Source organism: Lactuca serriola, chromosome 5 (assembly GCF_051521515.1).
Source record: "Lactuca serriola cultivar US96UC23 chromosome 5, Lser_US96UC23_V15, whole genome shotgun sequence".
Classification (NCBI taxonomy): Eukaryota; Viridiplantae; Streptophyta; class Magnoliopsida; order Asterales; family Asteraceae; genus Lactuca; species Lactuca serriola.
The window spans coordinates 289,477,942-289,484,903 of NC_136412.1; the positions used below are offsets into that span (position 1 = coordinate 289,477,942).

A 6,962-nucleotide genomic window follows, 5' to 3' on the forward strand; every position below is an offset into this window, starting at 1 on the left:
AAACCGAGTTGTGGGACCGGAGGGTCTTTACTGAGATACTGGACTGGAGGGTCCAAACCGAGTTGTGAGACCGGAGGGTCCTCACTAAGACACATGACCGGAGGGTCCACACCGAGACGCATGAGACCGGAGGATCCATGCCGAGTTATAACCTTGAGAGGCTTATTATTTATGTATGTGGTATTTTGGGGAACTCACTAAGCTTTGTGCTTACCGTGTGGTGTGTTATGTGTTTCAGGTACTTCTCAGGACCGCGGGAAGGCGTCGTCATGATTGTACACACCTGTTCGAGACTACAATTGAGGATTGCGGGATTTGACTTTATTTGTTAATTTATGTTGACATTTAAGACACTTGTGGTTTTATGAAATATAATATATGACTTTTATGTGCTTTTAAAAATGAAAATTTTGGTTTGAAAATTTACGATGTTACATAGAGGCTAAGTGGCGGTCCCATAGAAAAGATAAGATGTAAAACTGAAAATACTTCCTTTTCTAAGATGCTATCAAAATCTGTGCGATGCTAGCCTCTTCGGACACCAAAGCCGAAAAATTAACTGAAGTAACCTAAATCATCGGCTTTAGGATAGAAGTAGATGGAAGATGGGAAGTAGAGCGGAGGTGAAAGTAACCCTCAATCGCTAGCAAGCTCTGGAATCATTAGCTTGTGAAAATTTTGTGAGGCAGTGGATGTGGGTGAGAGGTGGAGACGAATGAGGGGAGATATGAGAGACATGGAAATGAATGTAGGGGAAAAAGGTGGGGGTTTAAAAAATTTGGGGATTTCATTTTCCCTCTAAGGAGACGAGTGTTTCCTAAAAAAATATAAAATGACATTCACAGAAGACACACATTTTAGATAAAGTGCCCTCCGTGTTTTTTTTTTTTACATGAGATAGTAATTTAAGGGCATGCAATAAGGCGTGTCCTAAATACTTAAATTTTTTTTAAGAGATGACACTTTTTTTAATGTCACTCTCTATTGTGTAACATAAATTAATGAGTGCCGTGGTTTGCTCATCGTAAAATGGTCTTTTTTTCTTATAGTGAAACTTGATTAAACTTAAACAAGTGTGTACTCGATATCTTCCTTACTTGTTTAATTTTTATCAAAATTACTTTTGGTCAACAAAATAATCTCTTTACACTTAAATAACATTGGTGATAACAAATCACCAACATAAAATGTGCAGTTTGATGTTAAGTATGATACAAAAACTCTTACATTGGCCTTTTTCCCTTTGAGTACAAAATTGAAAGAATACAAATTTGTGTTATATAACTGTTGCAACAGAAAGTATGATGCTATAAATGAAAAAATCAAACTCTCTTATAAATTAAAAGTTAATTGCCCTTTTTGGCCTTTGATTATAAAAATGTAAAATATGAAATAAATAAATAAATAAACGAAGAATTTTAGAATTTTTTTTGAAAAAACAATTACTTAAACATTTTTTATTAAGTAGAAAGTAATTTTGTTTGACTGTCACACAAAAACATACATGAACAGTAACAAAAACAAAATCACAGAAAGCATCCAAATCATCTATTAATAAGACAATCATTTCAGTATATTGCCCTTTTTTCCCTTTGAATAATGAAATGAAATAATAAAAAAGGTTGTTGCAGAAAACTATGATGAAATAATAATGTAATATGCTATGTAATAGAGTTTTTTTAAGTATGATTTTGGATTGTAACACACACTCAAACATAGTTACTGTTGTCATATACATGAATGTAACATGCTATAAAATGGAGTTTTGATTGCATTTTCAAATAATAAAAAGAAACATACCTGATAGATTGAACAGGTGCAGACTGTAAATAAAAAAAAAAGCCAAAAGAAGATGAAATTTCAAGGAGAAAATAATTTTGTTTTGGGGTTCGGTTTTTATAACCGATAAATAAACGAAAATGATGTATATTTGGTATAAGATTAATATATTAGAAACAAATGCAAATTTTAAGGGATATAGTAAATCAAAATTCAAAATAATTAAATTTTCATAGAAATGATTTAGTCAAATGAAATATATATATATATATATATATATATATATATATATATATATATATATATATATATATATATATATATATATATATTTTGAATTTTTGAATTTGAAAGAGATAAGATGTAAAATTAAGATCAAATTTAACATAACAATTGCCGATTTTATGGTTTTGATGCAGGTAATTTCGGATATGAGATACAATCCTTCAAACAATCAAAACCGAAATTGTAAAATTAATTGATGAATTGATGTAAATATACTTTTGCATTCCTTTTATGTTGGATATATATATATATATATATATATATATATATATATATATATATATATATATATATATATATATATATATATATATATATATTGGTATAAGATCAAATTTAAAATAACAATTGATGATTTTATGTTTTTGATGCAGGTAATTTCGGATATGAGATACATCCTTCAAATAATCAAAACCGAAATGCAGATATTTAGGAACTCATGGTAAAATGATGCACTAAGTTTCTGGGCAGGAAAAGTAGAGAGTAAATAGTTGGTGGAATGACATGTGCCAAGACATAGGACTCAAAAGAGGGCACGTGTCAGTTTAAAGACTCTTTTATTAATAATAGAAGTGGCGGGCTCGGTATGAAACTGACTTGGCCCATGCACCCATCTTCGGCTTTCCCTTTGATGGTTCGAGCTCCGTCCTCGGTACTTCGACTCTTAGCGATCTTTTTTGTTTGATCGACGCCTACGTCAAGGACTTGTATTAACGATTTTATTACACGGAAAAGAAATTTGTGAATAGCATAACTTTATAAATTCGTTAGCTCTCCAGAAGTGTTCCGATTTTATAAACTACCAAAACTCATTCAAGATAATGGGATTCAAATTCGTGAGCTGCAACTCGACTATACTTCTTCTCTAAACATGCAGGAAAAGAAGAAAAATAGGAAGACAAGTGTGTGCGTATAAGGTACTCGATAAAATGCCACAAGTATGTGTACCTCCATAAATTGCAATGTTCTCTGGGTAACTAGGGTCATGTGTTGTTGGAGAAGGAAAGCTTTAGAAACATATTTCCACCACTTCTCATTTAGACACATTAGGTTAATTGTATTGGTGAAATGCATGAAAGAAAAATTCCATCAAATTACAACACACAATGCCAACCGCCAACCTATTTCTAGTGATTTTATGCACCAATCTCAACTTCACACTGTTGATGCTTAAAGGTGCTTCAGTTCGGTATCGACAATTGTGGTCTGGTTCATTATGTTAATTATGGTTTGTTTTAGTATTATTAAGGGTGGTCATTTAAGTATCATTAAGAGGGGTTCGGTTCAATATCGACAATTGTGGTTCGGTTTGCTATCGTCGGTCATTGTTCAGTTCAATATCATCAATTATGGTCAGGTTTGGTATTATTAATATGGTTAGGTTCGGTATCATTGATCATGGTTCAGAATTTATGGTTCAAGGAATCTAGGTCTTCCAGCCTCAGCCTCAATCCTTGATTCTAGGTCTTCCAGCTTCAATCCTTTTGAGAGTTTTTGACCATATTGGTGTTTTTGAAAAACTTATTTACCCAATAGGTATACTTTTAAAATATGTCAACTCCCTTTTTTACTTTCTTTCACGCTCATTGAACCAAATAAATAAAGTTATATTCATAACCACACAAAAACCTTCACTGGAATCTATTATTCAATTTTTTTAATATATACTTTTTGTTTTTTTAGCTTTTGCTTTTAATGTTTATTAATTGTTTTTGACAACCATCATTATATAGTATAGTAATTTGCAAGCCCCTTATGTACAGTATTTGCTTTCTATTGGTGGAATTCTTTTTCTTTTTTAATATGTCTATTCCACCGCCAATGTAACCAACAAAAATGGGATTAGTGTGCGTCTCCACCACTTCACTCCTTTGAAATATACGAACCCACAAGAGCTTTCTACCACTATCAGTACACATGTTTGCCTCTTTTCATCCACATTTTTGCCACCACCACTTCTTGCATCTATTTCTAAAAGAACACATTTTCTTCATATCTTTTGATCCGTCTCTAAACGATACGCACCACCTTCGTGCTTCGTTCTCTATCTCGAAAAGAATCAGTCTCTTAAATTTGTTCTCTATCTCGACAAGAACATATTTTCTTCATATCTTTTAATCGGGTCCTGTATCTTCCACCTTTTGTTTCTTCTTTTCATGTGAGGTTCTGGTTGAACAACCACTACAACAATTATCGATTTTGTCTGTGAACGTCGCAACCATGAGCTTTTGGGATTGCTTCTACTTTCTTCTTTAGGTACGTTGTGGTCAAAATTGATTTGGAATATCCGACTTTTTAAATTTCTCTTGATTTACTACATTTGGCTTACTCATTGTTTAGGTTTTATCTGTGTCGACGTTGCCGATGTTAACAGAGATAACACATCAATTGTATACTCAATGCATCTCTATGAACTCAAAACAACACTTATCAATTCAATTCAGTCCACCTTACTCTGCCAACCTACAAATTCAATCGATTATTCTTGCGTGGAGAAGGAAAAGGGGCAACACCAGAGTGCAACAACGAATTCAAGATATCGACCAGCTCTCTGATCACAGAAAGACTCAGCTTCCGATCTCCAATCTCCACCACCGCTAGCTATCCAATCAGGTAATGAATTTCCTTTTTTTGGTTATCATCTATGTCTATAAATCCCGATATGTCCATGTCTGTTTATTTTGATTTTCTGGTTATTGTCATGGTCTGCAATGCCAAAAATCTCCTTTTCTAATTATCATCTTCTTTGTCTTTTGCCATCTGTTCACACGAATTTCTACCAAATGTTTGCAATGGAAAAGATTTATGTTTGATCTTTACTTGTGAATGATTTTTGTGTCTTAAATTTTCCACTTCAAATTGGAACTTCACAAAGTAATGTGTGAAGTCCCTAAAACTTTTGTGTGTAATTTCTGAATTATCTGGTCTACCAATTCTTTGCAATGCTAGAAATACTAAAGATAGGCTTATCAACTTATAGTTTTTCCCAACACACATAAGCTAATCCCAAATCGTGTCAAAGTAAAACCCTAGACTAAAATTTCTGATGTCTGATTAAGTTATTGTTGGTTAATTCAGTCTTCATACATATATTTGTTTTGATTTGAGTTTATGTTTAGGTGAAGTAGAACATAACATCAACATGAGTGATGGATTTTGTTGTGGACATATTTCTTAGCTTGAGTTGAGATTTGAGAAAGAATTAGAGTGGGGTTTTGCATATACTACTAAAGACATCAAAATGTCTTTAGTAGTATATTGTGTTCTTTTATGATGATATGATGTGTTATTTTGTGTGATTTGGTATATGTTATACAAATGCAGAGTAAAGGTTTGTTGGTTGGAGTCTATCATTGGTAATGGAAATTGAAGGTGATGGAAAGGGGACAAATTGGTTCTTAATTTGAATTCGGTAAAAGTCATTGAACCAGAGTACTCTATATGGGAGATAAACCAATGTTTAAAGACATTTTGAGTTTATGCAATAGGCCCTTAGAAAATGGCATAATCCTCGGTTTTCATTTTCTTGAGTCTTTATGTATGACAATTAAAAAAAAATCAGATCAAGTAATATAAGGTTTTTGACTTTTGTAACATTTTAATAAAGTTTAGTTGGTCTGAGCAATAAGTTGTCATACAATAACTATTTAGCAACTTTGTATACATTATCATGAAATGAATCCACATCATGAGTCAATTTTTTGATGACGTAAACATAATATACTACTTTTTCCTTTTATATGCTAATATTTTCACTACTAAAACATATTTTTTTTTCACTATGTTGGACTGTTAAGGATTATGTTTTTCAAATAATTTTGAGTTTAACCAACAATATGTTTTTTTAAGACTTTAAAACACAACTTATCATCCTAATGTTTTGGATTGTAAAATAAAACCTTTTTTTTTATAGTTTTGGAACAAAAAAAAACATATTATATCATCCTGCTTTAGGGAAAATACTATTTTATAACCTCCAACTAAAAAAATAAAAGTAGTTTTGGGAGTGTAAAACAAAGTTTTTTTTTTATTGTTTTCAGCCTTTAAAACACTTTTTTTTTTTTTTTTTTTTTTTTTTTTTACAATTTTTATTGTTTTTTGGACTAAAAATCGCATTTTATGACATCTTATTTTCCAGAAAATTAGCATTTTTATTGCAACCTACTATAAAAATGATTATACTTCATTTTTGTATTGTTCTTGGACCGTAAGGAAGAGCTCTTTTACCGTGCTCACACACCATGAACAATTGCTTTTGGGCTATTGATAGACCTTGAATAATCGATGCTTTCTTTAGGTAGATATTTTTTTCATTACTCCTTTAAATTCATAGTTTTACTAGAAATTGGTCTTCATTATTGTTTTAATAGAAATTGATCTTCATTATGGTTTTTGATTGCTTAATCATTTTAATTATATGGTTTTCTTTTGTTACAGATCGGTACAGACTTACTGGGGTTAAACTGTTGGTGCTTTGTTTGAAGAATTTTTTTCAGTTTCAACTTTTATGTTTTTTCTTTTAATTTTATTTGGATACAAATAGATGGAAAAATGTCTTAGGATCCTGATTTTTGGGTGAACGGTTTTTGGTGTCTGCATCCGTGCGTGTTCTGATTGTTGAAAGAATATAATATTTTCGATAAGCTTTGAGAAAAAAAAATGAACTAGGGCGAAGCCCGGATTCTTCACTAGTTATAACTAACAAATCTTCTTATAAAAACCAAGAAACAACTTTTTTAAATTTAAACCAACAAATAACTTTTTAAATCTAAGAGTAAATTACATGAATGGTCCCTATGGTTTGGGATAATTTACGTGTTTGGTCCCTAACTAATTTTTTAACTCGGAAAGTCCCTACTATTTGTTTTTGTTACATGTTTGGTCCCTACTATTTGTTT

The 6,962-nt window shown here is 31.5% G+C and overlaps 1 long non-coding RNA gene across 1 annotated transcript; it reads left to right on the top strand.

The window, feature by feature from the left end:
* Positions 1-3,951: 3,951 nt before the first annotated feature.
* LOC145051703 (uncharacterized) lies at positions 3,952-6,707 on the top strand. The gene is made up of 3 exons (XR_013683776.1): positions 3,952-4,320; positions 4,405-4,677; positions 6,502-6,707. It is a non-coding gene; the product is annotated as an uncharacterized LOC145051703 (long non-coding RNA).
* The last annotated feature ends 255 nt before the right edge of the window (positions 6,708-6,962 follow it).